Source organism: Vicugna pacos, chromosome 11, assembly GCF_048564905.1.
Source record: "Vicugna pacos chromosome 11, VicPac4, whole genome shotgun sequence".
Classification (NCBI taxonomy): domain Eukaryota; kingdom Metazoa; phylum Chordata; class Mammalia; order Artiodactyla; family Camelidae; genus Vicugna; species Vicugna pacos.
This window is the reverse complement of record NC_132997.1, coordinates 80,869,532-80,886,853: the sequence shown is the minus strand read 5'-3', so window position 1 is coordinate 80,886,853 and position 17,322 is coordinate 80,869,532. Positions and strand designations below refer to the sequence as shown.

The window sequence follows — 17,322 nt, the reverse complement described above, 5'->3', positions numbered from 1 at the left end:
CTATTCATTGGTATCAGGCAGATAGAAATTTTCCAAAACAATTGCACAGTTCTATTTAAGGATAAAGTCTCAGGTGCCAGCCCCAGGGATAGAGCAGGACCCACCAGGTTCCTATACCCAGTTGCGCAAGAGAAGGGAGAATCTCTGTATTCTAGCTGTTGCTTATATGGAAATTTTTAATGGCATCAATGAGAACCTACTTCTAACATTGGTCATGTTATTTAGCAAGTTTGCAATTTCATCAATAAAACTGACTTCTGAAACTGTTCATTAATGAAGCATTCGTTTTCTATTGGGATATGAATAACAAAAATGCACTGAGCAGCTGCCCTCTGAAGTAAGGGCTTCCTGATTGGATTGTTAGCTCAGTACTCCCAGAGTGTGAATTCCTGTTGAAATCAACTAAACCTAAGTTGCTGCTTAAGAAACAGCCATGCACACATCATATCAAAAACATGCATGCACACACAATACTGCACTGTCACCTTCAAGGAAAGACAAACTATAAAGCAAAGAGGACTACTTATAATCTGAGAGGGAGAATTTGATCATATAAAGTATGCAAACATTTACCCCAGCAGCTAGTAAAAATAATGCTCAAACTTGAGAGGTTTTCATATTTCACTGAATAGAAGACATTAATTGTAAGATGCACCATTATTTTATATATTTCAGGAAGAAAGCCAAAACTTCCCCAAATGAGATTAAGAGGAAAAGGGTGCTTAAAGCCATGATGTAAAAGGACTTTATGCTCCTTGAAAGGGTAAGCTAAAGATAAACTCACCACGTAGAGAGACCACAAAGAAGCCTGCATATCTGAAACTTAGCACCAGTTGGAAGGATGGGAAAGAAAAAATCTCCTCTGAATATTTTTTTAACAAAGTACATATTCATTCAAGTTTAAAGTCTGAATGAAGACTACCAGTGCAGTTCCAAAACCTGAATTTAATTTAAAGTGATCTCTTAGTGGGTAGAGGCCAGCTAAGTGACTGACAGAAGCCAGTGTAAGTTCTCTCTTAAAAAAACAATTTCAAGTCAGGCAGAAGGCAGACAGCAATGTAAGACACTGTTGATTTTAAGGCACACCCTAATTTCAGAGAAATTAATCAACATGTAAAAATGTGTGCATATGATAACCAATGAAAATATGGTTAATTTATTACTTCATTTACTTGCTTGAATTAGGGAGCCTCTACTCAATGACTTCCTTTTACGATGGGCCTTGCAGTGCTATAGAGCAGTTGAGTATATTCAAGGTTCGGTTAAATCATGAGGGACTATATCTATTTATGGTGCCAGAGGAACTGTAGAAGAAGATCATTTCAAAGCTGTATTCTAATATCTCACTGGCAGTGAACTCACTTGGCTCAAAGAGAAAGGCTTTCCTTTTGTTGACTTGTCATCAATCTTCTCTAACAGAAAAGAAACCCTTTGGAGAGCAGGCCTCTGGGAAGCCTCTTTCATAACAGTAAGCTCTTTCAGGTTCATCCTTTGATTCTCAGTAGATCTCCAGCAGATGTTTCTGTACCTCTGAAGTACAGTTGTTGGAGTTTTAACTTGATTAAGCTGTCACTCAAAATTGTTGTTTGTATCATCAATCCAACATCAAAAAGCCACCAGACCATGGATCTGATGTCAAAAAGTTTTGGAGTGACAGCAGGAGCAGATGGAGCATTATATCCCAAATGTTCATCTCTGAATCGCTCTGAGGTTTCCTCCTCTGGAAATAAATCAGGGCCAGCTGTGGGGAGCGCACATCCTCAGATGAACCCTCGGACACGTACAGAGAAAACTGAATAAACTTCTTGAGCTGGGAGATAGTTTGAACCGGTAGGCTTCTCAAACTTGCATTTGAAAAACATCAGAAGCTTTTGTCATAAACCTCTTATTGCTAATAATTGTCAATTCAGAGAAACTTGCAAAGATAACACAGAGTTCCAAGTAACCCCAAGCCAAGTTTCCCCTTGCTGACTTAAAGAAAGGCACACGACATAAGAATTGTGAGTTTAAGTTTTATTCTGGGTCTGGCTGAGGACTGTATCCTGGGAGACACTTCCTCAGGTAGCTTGGAGGAAACTGACCCAAAGAAGTTGGGGAGAAGCCAGCCTACATGCGATTTTTGGCTAGGGAATACATGCAGTCAAGCATACATCTTGGTAAAAGATTACTGCTAGTCAGAAAGAACAGTTATCTCAGGTTAATCACTTTAGTGCTTTGGTATGTATGAGGAAATGCAAGAATCTGGGGTCATTAAAATTCTTCCTGAGATACACATCTATCTAAGGGCCCTGCTTGTCCAAAGCACAGAGTGTCCCAGTCTGCTTAGTGTCTTCTTAGTTTCCTCTCCGAGTGCACTGTCAATCAGAGACTTAAGACTGAACCCTTGTAGGGCTGGGTGGTGACTTGGTAGGACTTGGCTCTTTGTTCACACCCTAAGTTAACATCTTATGTTACCATGGTACATTTGTCAAAATTAAGAAACCAACATTGATATATTCAAAGGCCTTTAAAATAGTAAGTATTTTTAAAAGGCTTTTAAAAATACATACACTGTGTAGCTTTAGACACTATAGGAATGCATGTGGGATTATACGTAAAATAACCAAGCTCTGTATGAAAGCTAAACTGAATTTATTTTTCACTTTGTTTATGCTACCCCGACTCCACCCACCACCTCCTACCTAAAATGTAAGAAAGAACCTCCACAATCCTGTCAAGGCCCAATTTAAGACTCAGATCTTCCATGTTCTGTTCCCACGGTTGTACTCGTCCCCAAATTCCTGTTATGTAAATTCAGACCCAGTCATATTTCTGATTTGCATAAACAAGTTTTCATTCATAAATATAAGCTTAGTGTGTGGAATATAAAAGACCAGGTTTGTATCCCGATTCTTCCGTCATCCATCACTGTGTGACCTGGAGCAAGTAGGGCTAGTATTATTATCACCTACCTGATAATGTGTATGAGTATTAAATAAACTCTTTCATATGAAGCACTTAGCATAGTACCTGGGACATAGTACAGAGCCAGTAAGTATTATCTGTAACTACCAACTCGGCTACTTCCACACAAAATGGGCCCATGAACTATGACGCATGGGCCAAAAGTGTCTCACTGCTTGTTTTGGTATAATCCATAAGTTTAAAATAATTCTTCCATTTTGAAATGGTTGAACAAAGTAAAAAGAAGACTACTTTGTGACATGCAAAAATGAAATTCAGATTCAGTGTCCACAAACACCGAATTATATTTTTTACATTATATTATATTTCAATATAGTCAATGCATTGTTTTAGGGATTGTCTGTGGCTGCTTCTGAGCTGCATGGCAGAGTTAAGTTGCAGCAGATACCATATGGCCCACAAACCCTTAAATATTTACTCTCTGGACCTTCACAGGAAACATTTCCAAATCCTTGCTCTAGAAGTTTTGTTTACCATCTGACGGTGTTCTCCATGAAAAAAGAATAATGTCATATTGCTTTTGTTTTGTTTTGTTTTGTTTATCAATTTTTTAAGCTATGGACATCACCTAAAAGAAACTATTCTTGCTTCATGAGAGGATAACTCAGTCACAGCACCACTCTGAACCCAAAATTCTTCATCTTTAAAATGATGATAATAATAGATAATAACTATCTCAGAGAATTAATGAGAATTAAAGAAGAATGTATGTGAAGTGCCTGTCAACATTTCACTCACAAAGGGCTTAACAAAGAGGATGTTTTGCTTTAACCCTTCCCATCTGACTTTTCTAGATAATGGAAACCCATAATCAGACAGTTCAAACCTCAGACAGTCTTCTCTTAAGTTGAACACCACACTATAGCAAATGCCAAAAGGTCAGTTTCCAGTATGTAGGCCTAATGTCTACAGACACTAAAAAGCTGATTAAATATAGGTTCTACCATTATCTGGGCAGAAGATAATCTTTCAATTATTGCCCATTGATTAATTCATTCTTATTTTTAAGCGACTCAACAGGGGCTAATTGGTAGAAAATACCTGCTTCCTATATTAACTGAAGTCAGTAGGGTTCTTGTTTTATCCCGATCATACACCTGAAACACTTGTATCCATTTAATTCTGGGATTTGCAGAAGAATTAATAATATGTTATCTGCAAATACTCATTAAGCATAGGACTAGGGAAAATGCTATGTGCAGAAACTAAAATAATGAGCCCAGACAGACATGTTGGAACTCACAGCCTAGTGGGAAAACTGACATTATTGATATGTAACATATGGACATGTTACTGTGTCCCTGCATTAAGTGCTATGAAAAAGAAATACAGCCAGCTGTAAAAAAATTTTGAGTCAGTCAGGGATGTGAATAAAGGACAAGTTGGAGTTGATTAGTAGGGAGATTTAGAGTAGAAAGAACATTATATACAAAGACCTTGTTGCAGGAGGGAGGGCAGCAAATACAAAAGATGCCCGGGGCGGGGGGTGTAGGGTGGGAATAAAGCCACTTAGAGGAGGTGCTGGTCATAGGTGGAACTGGACATATAGCCAGGGACTGGACCAAGTGTTAGATTGTTCTTTTTTGATCATAAGAACAAGGGATATCAGGATACTCTGCTCCAAAGTAAGAGGATTCATGTATTTGTCAAGTATTTGATAAATGTCTACTATGTGTCAAGCATGGTTCTAGGCACTAAGGATTCAGCAGTGAAATTTTAAAAAATCCTTATGCTTAAGGAGCTTAAACTCTAGTGGATCACTATACATGACTTTGGAAAGTATGCTATCTTATACTATTTGTCAACTTTTTTTTCCCATGACCTACCCTCTTCCATTAACAAACATACACAAATGACTTAAAGATAAGACAAGACACAATAAACCTCCTAGCAGAAAACATAGGCAAAACATTATCTCACATACATCTATCTCAGCAAGGTTCTCCTAGGGCAGTCTACCCAAGCAGTAGAAATAAAAGCAAAAATAAACAAATGGGACCTAATTAAACTTACAAGCTTTTGCACAGCAAAGAAAACCATAAGCAAAGCAAAACAACAACATACAGAATGGGAGAAAATATGTGCAAAAGATGAAACTGACAAGGGCTTGATCTCCAGAATATATAAACAGCTCATACGACTTAATAAGAAAAAAAAAACCCAATCCAAAAATGGGCAGAAGACTTAAATGAGCAATTTTCCAGGAAGACTTACGGATGACCACTAGGCACATGAAAAAATGCTCTGTATCACTAATTATCAGAGAAATGCAAATCAAAACTACAATGAGTTATCAACCCATACCAGTCAGAATAGCCATCATTCAAAAGTCCACAAATGATAAATGCTGGAGAGGCTGTGGAGAAAAGGGAACTCTACTATATTGTTTGTGGGAATGCAGTTTGGTGCAGCCATTGTGGAAAACAGCATGGAGATTCCTCAAAAGACTAAAAATAGACTTACCATATGACCCAGCAATCCCACTCCTGGGCATATATCCAGAAGAAACCCTGATTCAAAAAGATACCTGCACCCCAATGTTCATAGCAGCCCTATTTACAATAGCCAAGACATGGAAACAACCTAAATGTTCATAGACAGATGACTAAATAAAGAAGTTGTGGTATATTTATACAATGGAATACTATTCAGCCATAAAAATGACAACATAATGCCATTTGCAGCAACATGGTTGTCCCTGGAGAATGTTATTCTAAGTGAAGTAAGTCAGAAAGAAAGAAAAGTACCATATGATATCACTCATATGTGGAATCTAAAAACAAAAAAAAAAAAGAAGAAAGACAAATGAACTTAGAAGAAGACAAATGGACTTAAATACAAAACAGAAACAGACTCACAGACATAGAATACAAACTTGTGGTTGCCGGGGGGAGGTGGGTGGGAAGGGAGAGACTGGGAGTTTGAGATGTGTAGATACTGACAGGTATACATAGAATAGATAAACAAGTTTATACTGTATAGCACAGGGAAATATATTCAATATCTTGTAGTAGCTCACAGTGATACACAAAAACAATTTAGACATTTGTTTACCCAATTAGTCCTTCCATGAAATTTAAATACCACAGATATACTGTGTATTTGTTTGGGTGTTGCATGTATATATGTGTTTTATACATTAAAAGAATAAGACATTTTACTCCAATCTTCATCTCATTGGAGGCAAGACCACTTGCATTGAGAATGCATGTTATTCATGTGTGGACTTGTGATCTAAAGAGAAATTGCTATTTAGGAATAGTTGGCCAGATCTTATCTATGAGATGACTTGGCAAATACTAATTCTGTACATCCCTCACTGTCTTGATTAAAAATGATAAATTAGTAACGTTTGTATTAGCTCCCTGTCCTTACCCAATTTGTTTTCCTGACCCATTTAGCTATTCTGCATTTGTCTATTGGATCCAATATCTCCTTAAACTTTCCCATCATCCTTACTTCCTTATTCAAAAAAATCTCTATTCTTAGCTCTATTTACTTGAAGACCCAATTTCAAATTATTCTTTATTAGATTACATTTATAAGGTTTAGTGATTCCATATGCACCCTTATACCACCAGTCTAACTCTATGGCTAAAATGCCCATTTATTTCATTTAGTTCACTGGCTTTCAAAAAGAATTACAGTATTACTAAAGAAAATAACATAAACATCATCGCTGTGGGTGGTTTAAGTGATAAAGAAAAGCTCAGGCACCCGCGTAGTTCATTTGTATGCAAATACGATAGTCATTGTGCATATTTCGGTGAAGAATTAGTAAATGACTTCATTAAATATAAGATAATTGGGAAACACCAAAAAAAGGTGAATTCTAAATTGTTTTGCAAACTCTGCGTGCAAATGCTGAACAAATCATATTTTAGGCTGTCAGTTTTTAGTGCTGTAAAATGCATTACCAAGTGCCAGTCATATATCTTGGATTTTGTTTTCTCTGTGTAGAATTAAATTCCAGATTTGCTTTGATCTCACTCTTGTATTTACATCTTTCTCCTTTGTTTAAACTGTCTTCTTTTATTTACAGTATGCAGAAAGGGAAGCAGGTTTAAGTCCAATTACCATAATTTCTGCTTGACTTATGTGCACTTAAGCTGTTTAAATCTTACTTTGGTGACAGGAGATTTTTCCTTCAGGATTCTTCAATAAATCCTTCCAAACCTGATGAATAATTTGATTCACAATCAGTCCCTTCAATGCACAAAATACTAGATTCCTGAGTATCGCTAAGTTTGAGGAGTAAACCTTGCATCTAGAACACAAGCCAATGGTGGAAACATCACTTGGCTTTGCCAAATTAGTGCTATACCAAACAGTTGTCAACAATTTTCTTTTTCTCCAAAAACTATCATAAATTTTCAATGCAAACTTTTTAGCATGAAATTGCATAAGGTCCTTTACGAAGTGGCTCCCAACTTGTACTGACTGCCCTGCTATTATCCTCAAATCAAATGTTTGGCTTCGGTGGGATCTCTAGGTTCTGTCTCCATGCTCTTGTTTGTTCTGATTTCCCTACTTTGATGGCCATTATGTATCTCTTTATGAAAATCCTACTCATTATTCAAGACCTAGCTCAAATTTAAATCTCTCTTGGCTGCAGCAGCTCATATCCACCTATCCCCTCTCTAAACTCTTTTAGAAATGTGTTGATAGTCACTTACTTTGACCAAAATTCTTACACACCAAACTGTTAATTCTTATTGGAGTGCTCAAAGTGGGTCTGTAAGTGCCAGCAGTATCACCGAACAAAGCTTGAATCCTGAAAGTCCTTGTGATGGTTTAAAATACATTCACATTCTTTGACAGTCCTCTCATCAAATAGTGAACCAAATTCCCATCCCCTTGAGTGTGTGCTGGACTCAGTGACTCATGCTGATGAGTAAAATATGGCAAAAGTGACAGTGTGTGGAATCTGAGACTAGTTTAGAAAAGATATCGTGGCTTCTAATTTGCCCTCTCTCGGGTAACTTGTCTGGGGGAAAGCAGCTGCCATGTTGTAAGGATACTCAAGCAACCCTATGGCGAAGTCCATATACTGAGAAATATAAAGCTTCCTGCCAATAAGGATGTGGGTGTGTCATCCTAAACATAGATCCTTCAGCCCCAGTCAAACCTTCACATGTCTGAAGCCTCAGCTGACATCTTGATAGCAACCAAGCTGAGTTGTACCAAAACTCCTGACCCATACAAACAGTGAGACAACAAATGTTTGTTTGTTTGTTTTTAACGACTACATTTAGGGGGAAATGGTTACACTGTAATAGATAACTATGCAGCATCCATTACTCTTCCTTTCTCTCACCTTTCCTGTGCATCCTCTCCATCACCAAGGCCTATATATTTTTTTCTCTAAACTATTTCCCAAAACCATCTGCTTTTCTTTACTTCTCCTGCTTTGTCTGCCACCATCACCTTTCACTATAGGATCATCCTTCCGACTGTTGGTCCTGCTTCTGTTATTTATTTCCCCCTCACCTCATTGGACCCGCTCACCTGTCAGTATATCCCTTACATTACAACCAGAGCCAGAGGGATCTCTGTTCAACCTGAGTTGTGCTCTACAAGGGCTGAAAAGCACACTGCAGTAGGCAGAATTCTAAGATGGCCCCAGTGATTCCCATTCCCTGCTATACATGCCATGAGTAATCTGCCCTTCCAGGGTGGGCAGAAGAGAGAATATAATGAAATTCACTCCCTTGAGTAAGTTACATTCTAGGGCAGTAGTAAAGTGATTTTGCAAATGACCTTGGGGTCTCAAATCAGTCGATTTTGAGTTAATCAAAGAGGTGATTATTCCAAGTGGGCCTGGCCTAATCAGATGAGTCCTTAAAAATACTTAGGCTCTTCCCAAAGAGGGAGATTTGAAGCATGAGAGAAACTCTCTTGCTCATTTTGAAGAAGTCAGTTGCCCTGTAGTAGAGAGGGTCACGTGGTAGGGAACAGTGCATGGCCTCTGGTGAGGGTCTCAGTTCCTACGACGACAAAACTGAATTCTGCTACCAACCAACAAGCCTGGACAAGGATCTTGTACCTCAGATGAGATCATAGCTCTGGGCAACCCCGTGATTTCAGCTTTGTGAGAGCTGAGCAAAGAACCTGGCTGTGCTGTGCTTAGTCTGCTGAATCACAGAAACCATGTAAGAAATTTGTCTTAAGCTGCTAAATTTGTTATGCAACAGAAGAAGACTACCAGACATACAGACTTCTCCACTGTCTCAAAGGACACAAGCACACTGGTGGCCCACTGGACCCACTCTTGTTTCCTGTGTTTGATTCAGCAATTTCTTCCTCACAGTGCTGCACCTGAATATAACTTGCAAAGGTATTCATCCCTCTTATCCTCCCATTCTTCACAACAGACTCCTTACTGTGTCACTTTTAACTACTCTAGAATACGCTTAACAACACTGGGAGGGTGATACTGTTTTTATTCCAACGTCACAGATGAGGAAGACGCGGTACCCGGAGGCCTTACTCTCAGCCGCAAAGTGTTGGGGCCAATAAGAAACGCTAAAGCATGAGGAGTCATTACCCAGCAGTCATTTAGGGAGGGAGACTAGCACTCCCTTCGCTAGTGAGACTGTATTTGAAGCAGTAAAGTGAAGAAAATGGAAAAGTCTGCAAACTGTGAATCTAACCACTTCCTTTGCTGAAATCTTTGAGTTTATTTTTTTCCCCTAGTATATTTGTGGTAAAACTTGAAACCTTTATTTTGCCTCTAAACCAATGTATGGTCTGATCTTTTACTCTCTTCCCAGCTTCAGTCCATGTTATGCAATTGATAGCTTGTGACTTCATAATTCAAAAGTCAACAAACACATAGCAAACGCCTAAGAGGTATTTAAACCTTAGTTATATTGACAAATCTTTGCATACAGAGCAGAGGATCATATTTAATTAGAACACTTACTGTGTGCTAAGTCAAAGAAATTCAAGACTGATTATGACATGGCCCCCACTCTCAAGCTGTCAAGTGGAGGGGATGAACATATTAGTGCTAAGAGTATAAACTGATAAGCATAGCCTGGAGAAACACAAACCCTTGAGGCAGGAGGTAAGTACATTAAATGTCAGAGAGGCAGCTTTGGCCTTTAATGTACCTACCTGGTTTAATGCAAAAACCAAAAGATTGTGATAATTCCTCAATTAGTGGTTTTCACACTTTTTTTTAAGCCACAGCTCTCTCAGTAAATATATATATATATATATATATATATATAGCGAATATCTTGGCTCGACTAGAAATATGGAGTAACTCAAGAAGTGGGGCTTTTGGTACTAAAATCAGGACAGTCTTGCTGTTGTTAATCTTAATAAAAACAAAGGGAAGGTTGGATAGTTGGCTGAGTCAGTAGCAACAGCAGGTGGACAGCATTGACTGCTATGGTCTTTTGTGACTGCTGGGCTTGGCTTTCGGCAGAAAGGAGGTGAGAGTTTTGAAATTGCTACTATAGATTTATTATTTCGGCCCTGCAGGCACTTGTCCTCCAAGTGATGATGAATGTCATTTTCAGAGAATGAGCTTTTCCTAAGAAAATAGCAGATTTTTACTTCTAATAGAATCAAACCCAAATACTTCCTGTGGGTATACCATGGCCCAGCACTCAGCTGGATGCTTCAGAGTCACCACAAATGAGCACTAAAAATGCTGTTTTACCCTCAAGGAGTTTACAGGTAAGTCAAGAATACAGAAACAAGTGCCAAGGATCACAGAATACACCTGATACTCAGTGCTGGTGGAGTTCCAAGAGGAAAGCTCTGCGTAACAGCTGGAGGAACCAGAGCAAACTTTTCTGGGGTGAGGTTGCGACTCACTCTGCACCAAGCACACTGCTCCATTCTTGACAACATCCTATTTAGTTTGGTGTCAGTGATTCTGCAGCAACATAGAATGAGCCTTTTCTGGTGCCTTCTAGACATTGTTTTTCTTATATAAGAAATCCAAAGGTGGAAAGTCCAGGGGAGCTGCAGTACCCCTGCAATGCCAGTAAGAGCCCATCTTCTGTGGTTCTTGCTCAGCCATTCTTACTGTGAGGCTATCATCCTCAGATCCATCCTCATGCTCTCAAGATATTTGCTACTTTCACTCCTCTGTTTCTATTCAAGAGAAAGGAAAACATATGTCCCACACAAAAACTTATATGCAAATGTTTATAGAAGCATTATTTATAAAAGCCCAAAAAGTAAAAACAAATCAAATGTTCATTAACAGATGAATGGATCAGTAAAATCTATCATATCCATTAAATGGAGTGTTATTCAGCCATTAAAAGGAACAAAGTAGTGATACCTGCTACAACGTAGGTGAATCTTTAAAGTATTAAGCTAAGTGAAAGAAGCTAGAGGCAAATGCCACGTATGGTATGATTCCATTTGTATGAAATGTTCAGAATGTGCAACTCTCCTGAGACAGAAAGTAATGAGTGGTTGCCTAAGGTAGGGGCAGGGGAATTTGGCAGAAATGAGGAGCAACAGTTAATGGCTGCAGGATTCTTCTAGGGGTAATAAAAATGGTCTAAAATTGCTCATGATGGTTGCACAATACTGTGAACATGCTAAAAAAAATTGAACTGTATACTTTAAAAAGGTGAGTTGTATGGTAGGTGAATCATGTCTCCATAAAGCTCTTATTAAAAACACACAGTAATATGAATAAATACATATGTCAATATATACATTCCAAAACTTATTTTTGTTTTAAATAAAATATAATAATTTTGAAAAGATATTTGCCAGATTTCTGATCATTATTTTCACCTTCTGGGCAAGAAGAGTGGGTTACTGGCAAAGGAAAGGCAGATGCTGTTCAAGTTTGACTTACTTTTAAACAGCTTTCTGAGAAGTGCCACTCTGTCTTTGACTTACGTCTCATTGCCCAGGGGATGGTCACGTGGCACCTCCTGGCCCCAAGGGAGTCTGGGGAAATGAGTGCTTCAGCTGAGTACACTGTCATCACCTTTCTTTTGAAAGAAAGGAGAGAACAGATAATGGGAAGACAAAAAACAGTGTCTGCCTCAATCTTCAAAAACAGACAAAATAAAAACAAAACCCAAAACACATGAAAAACTTGTGAAAATGTCAGAGCCAGGAGGAGCCAAGGAGACTTGGTGACAAGTCTGTACCCCGGGTGGGATCCTGGAGCACAAAAAGGGCTATTTGGTGCAAGCCAAGAAAATATGAATGAAGTATAGCCTTTAATTATGAATGATGTATATATGTAGATATGGTGCACAATAATGTCTAACAGCATATCAGTGTTGGTCTACTAATTGTGACAAATGGACCCTAGTCCTGTGAGATGGGACTAAGGGGGAACTGTCTGTGGAAGTATATAGGAACTCTACTATCTTTGCAATTTTTCTGCAAATCTAAAACTGCCCTAAAATTTAAGGAAAAACTATTTAAGAGAAGCAAGTCAGAAAAAATACTTTGATATCCTTTTTATTTCCTTCACTGAAAGTCGTGAAAACAGAGACGAAAGAGTTTTGAGAGGCTTAACCAAGGTCAAATAGCAATTGAGGAGCAGAACTATGCCTTGAGTCCAGTCTCACTGTATTACAACACTGATGTAAAAGCATTTTCCACAGAAGAATCCCCCGTGAGAATGGGCAGGTTCTAAGAGAATTGCCAGAGTCCCCAGCGTGTGAGCTCATTCCTCTTGTATGCTGCCCCTGGTGTTTTAGGTGGCAAAAGGCATACACAGAGCCTTAAAAACGATGCTAGGAAACTCTAGGAAAGCCCAGTCAGAGTAATTTATAAAAGAAATAAACATTTACAACAACAAAGCCCAGAGCATTTAAAGCATACTGCCTGCTATTAGCTTTCTGCTAAGACCATAAACTCCACAGAGACGCTGAAATTTGGGCTCTGACTTATAACCCCAATAGTACCCACAGTCTGACTACATTCATATCAGAGATACTTAAAAACGTCCACTGATTGAATACATCTATCCTAAACGCCGCAATCAGTAAATCAAACACTGACATCGGTAAAAGAAAACCCAGACTAACGTCCAAAGATCACATTTTCTATCTGAGATTTCGTAGACTCAGATTTTGTTGGCTTTCTTTTCCCTTTCTCATCCACTGAGGCGGCTTCCTGCCACATTACAAATAACGTTCACTTAAATATTTTTTTAAGAAATAGTGCGTGTATACATATTATATATATATATATATATATATATATATATATATATATAATTTTTTTTCTGTAAAAAGCCAGGAAATGAATTTCATTCTGTGCCTCGGAGCATCAAGTGTTCCTCTTGGGACACTGCCTGCCTGGAGTGGCTGTCCTCTGACGCCTCCTTGGCCATTGTCATATAAAGGAGTCAATTTTTCCACGGATTCTCCTGACAGTCATTTTCTGACTGTTCATTCTGTTGAGCTCCACCCTAGGCACTAGAAATATCATAGTGATCATGACGTAGCTTCCCCTTCATGGAGGAGGGCAAACAGATCATTCACAGATGAGACTTAAGTAGCAATACAAGTACCTTCGTGACAAATGCCGTGGCGGGGGCGGGGTCCTACGGAGAACTTTGGGAGAGAGACGGATAACTAAGCTACGGTATTGCGCATTTCGGGGGCACACAGAATAAAAACCTCTCCCTACTGTGCCTGAGATTAAATGCAATTGAGGGAGATGAGAGTTGGAAAGTGAAAAAAATTAAAAATCATGTTTAATAATTAAAAAAAAATCCTAAAACTGCCAGCCTAAACACCATGTGGACAGTTCGGGGTTTCAGTGGGGAGAGCAGAGTAGATGCGTTGCCTCTGCTGATGGGTAGATCCCAAAAAGACAGAGGCAAAAAGAATGGTTGAGCCACACAGGTCTGGTCTTTCCTTTCAGCTTAAACCATCAGCTAAGTACTTCTTTCCCTTCCAGGTTAAAGTGAATGAGGCAGTAGAGAAGATGAGAACATCATTCCAGGGAATGAAAATGAGGACAGGGCAGGGAAGAAAAGATCCACTGGAGAAAGTCACAGCTATGTTGTGCGATCAGAGATGAATGGCAGTTTGAGAGTCAAATGGGGAATGACGCCAGGTCATATAAACCCTCCGGTCTTGTCAAGAAACTTTCCCCTTGTATTCTCAATGTAAATATAATTTATGATTTGGGAACAGGGTGTACATCTACCAGATTTGCATTTTAAAAGTAATTATTTCGCCAAAGAATAGAAAAATGTGACAGAGTTCAGTGAGAAATGATGGTGGACTGCACCGGAATAGTGACTGTGAAAATCAGGAAAATTTGTCAGATTTAGAAATGATTTGCAGGGGAAATATAAAGACTAGTTTATTGGATGTGGGTAGCGGGGTGAGGTCAAGGAACGTTCTAAGGATGGTGCCCAGGATTCTAGCCTAGGCAACAAGGGATACTGGGTCCACTGCCTAATCCAGGAGAGTCTCCCTATTTCAAAATGAGCTCGTTAGTGACTGCAATTCCTTCTGCTACATAAACGAATAGCCATGTAACCTGATACAGTCACAAGCTTCAGAGATTAGGGTATGGACATGGGGTGGGGGGCATTACTCTTCTTACCCACCAACAAATGAATGTGCCGGGTACAAACATATAAATGTGGATGAGTCATTTAAAGGGAGAAGTTAAAGAAAGGAGATAATCAAAGGGCAAGGTCCCACTCATCTAAAAAATGACCCAGTGCCAACTTGGTTACAATTTCCAAGCATAAGTGGAGGAGGGTGAGGGGAAGCTCTCATTGATGGTTTCTCTTTTCATCATGAAATGTGATGTCAAGTCATTAATTGGAGGAGAGAAGATGGAGGAGTGGAGGGGTGGGTTCAGATGGCTGAGGAGAGTGGAGTCACCACTGAGGAGAAGTACGAGAGACAGACAGCCATGGGAACAGGTTTGCTGAATGTCAAAGAGCTGATTCCAATCAAACGTCACAACCAGAAGAATGATTTTACAAACTCCCTTTTTAAGTTTAACATTTACATTTTCTTTCTTGGTATAAATGCAATGTTTAATGGTCAACAGTATTAGTGGTAACACATTAAAGATAACAATAAAAGCAGTAATACCTAATGTATACAAAGCTTTATGGTTACTCCTTTATTGCTTTTTAATCCTTCTAATTATCCAGTGAGTAGATTTTTAAAAATTATACTATTTGTAAAGGTGACTTTCTACTTACAGTTATTACAAAATATTGGCTACATTCCCTGTGTTGTACAGTACACTCGTGAGCCTGTCTTACACCCAGTAGTTTGTACCTCCCATCCCTGCTTCACTCTATCCCCCCTCCCCACTCCCCGCTGATAATCACTGGTTTGTTCTCTATATCTGTGAGCCTGTTCTTTTTGTAATTAACATCAACATTTACATTTAACACAGACAAACCTAAGTTACATACAAAGTTCACCTTAACTTTGTGCACTGCTGATGTAAGAGAGAGTTACCTTTCTAGAGAAGGTTAACTGGCTTTAGAGGGGCATAAATGATGCCTATAAGTATAAAATGGAAATAAACAAATGAAAGAGACATACACACGTGTACAGGGGGAGAAAGCATGGAGAGGGGACAGGCTCGGGTTTCATTTTTAATTTCTACTCTGTCTGAGCAATTCATAATCCAGGGGTCTGAGTATCTTGACATAGTATAGAAATGCTTTTGAGGGGAAAATCCAAGAAAAGGTGCCAGCATAGAAGCTTCCCTGGGGTCTCTCCTTATTTGCTCTCTGCAGCAGTCTCCCACTTCTGAATTTCCTGTTCTACTCCTCACTCCCAGGAATTAGTGTGCTGGCTAGAAAGCCATGACTACAGTTCTTGATGACTGACATGGACTTTGCCTAAAAAAACCAAATCGGTAAAACAGCTTGGTCTCAAACCCTCAAAAACAGCACTGAACCTCAGCTGCCTGCCACTGCACCTTGCATCCAAGAGAGAATAAATTGTTTCAAGAGCAAGAACCTGGAAAAGGGAAGGGAGAAAAAAGAACGGAACAGAAGGCCGACCACATTCCTTTGATGCGGTTCCTGCTGACACCCTGGGCGAGATGTTCCCTGTGTAAGATAGATCACAAAATGCATTAAGAGATATTATGCTGTAGACTCCAATTAGCATCACCGGGATCCCTCTGCTAGCTCACTGTCCAAAAAATTAATTTTATTGCTTCCAGAACTTTGAACAAACTCATATAATCCTTCAAGCAGATGTACGAGGCATTAAAAACCACAATTACATTATTTCAAAGCCATAATTAAAAAGTTTGGTTCTAGTTCCAGGCCTACCATTGATTTCTAAGAGACACATGCTTCAGATCTGCTGTAAGCACTAATAAATTACCAGCTTTGAGCAAAATAAGTTTAGCTTCCCATAAAGAATAAAATGGGGTTTTATTGTGGGAAAAGGGGAAGACTAAATGATTGTAAATTTGTATTGCGTTTTTATATCCACTTGGGTTTGAAGTCAAATATAATTTGACATTTTATTGATAGTTTCAGTGTTTAAAGCTGACAAGAAGTACATTAAATTTTACCATGTAAATCTGATATGACAATAAAAAGCCTTCCACACTTCTCATTGGAATTGTTGCAGTAAAATGAAATAAGGAGTATTATCAAGAAAATGAATTTTTTTTTCTTTAAAACATTTTTTTTAAGAAGCTCTGAGCTGTCTGGAGTTAAAGTGCCCTCTTTTTTATAGGGGTCAAATTTTCCTCGTAACTGGTGATTCTCTCCTGAGTAGGCCCCAAGAGAGGCTTTATACTTGGAGCCTACTGTTTTCCTGATAATAATAATAAGTGACTATCACAATCGGTGTAAAACAACAGAAACTTAATGGCCTTGCAGTTCTGGAGGCTGGAAGTCCAAACTCATGGTGTTGGCAGGACCGTGTTCCCTCTTGACACAGGAAGAGATCCTTCCCTGCACGTTTCCAGCATCTGGTGGTCTGCCATCGGTCCTTGGCATTCCTTGCCTTGGGGCTGCATGACCCCAGTCTTTGCCTGGGTTGTTACATGGCGCCCTCCCAGTGTATGTCTATCTCCACATGGTCATCTTTTTATAAGGACACTAATCCTTATAAAAGGAGTAGGGGACCCCCTCCAGTCTAATATGACTTCACCTTAACTAGTTGCATCTGCAAAGGTGCTGTTTTCAAACAAGGCCACATTCTGAGGCATCGGGGGTTGGGACCTCAACCGATCTTTTTCAGGGGGATGCAACTCAACTCTATCACAATCTCTACTGAAATCAACAAGGCAAAGGCATCAAACACCACTGCAGCACACACAGCTGCATGTGGCTGGATGGAGGTCTCTGCACTGAACATGTTTTGCTGTCAAGATGCTTTCAGAAGGTCATACTTATTG

At 39.1% G+C, this 17,322-nt stretch overlaps 1 long non-coding RNA gene across 2 annotated transcripts in view; it reads right to left on the bottom strand.

Moving 5' to 3' along the window:
* LOC140699840 (uncharacterized) overlaps window positions 1–17,322 on the bottom strand; it is a 359,940-nt gene that overhangs the window by 83,502 nt on the left and 259,116 nt on the right. The window contains exon 5 of one of the 2 annotated variants that reach the window (XR_012078088.1): window positions 10,414–11,076. The exons of the other annotated variant lie outside the window; for it this stretch is intronic. This is a non-coding gene — a long non-coding RNA (uncharacterized lncRNA). Of the gene's footprint in view, window positions 1–10,413; window positions 11,077–17,322 lie in introns of those variants that run through there. 2 annotated transcript variants of the gene reach the window in all.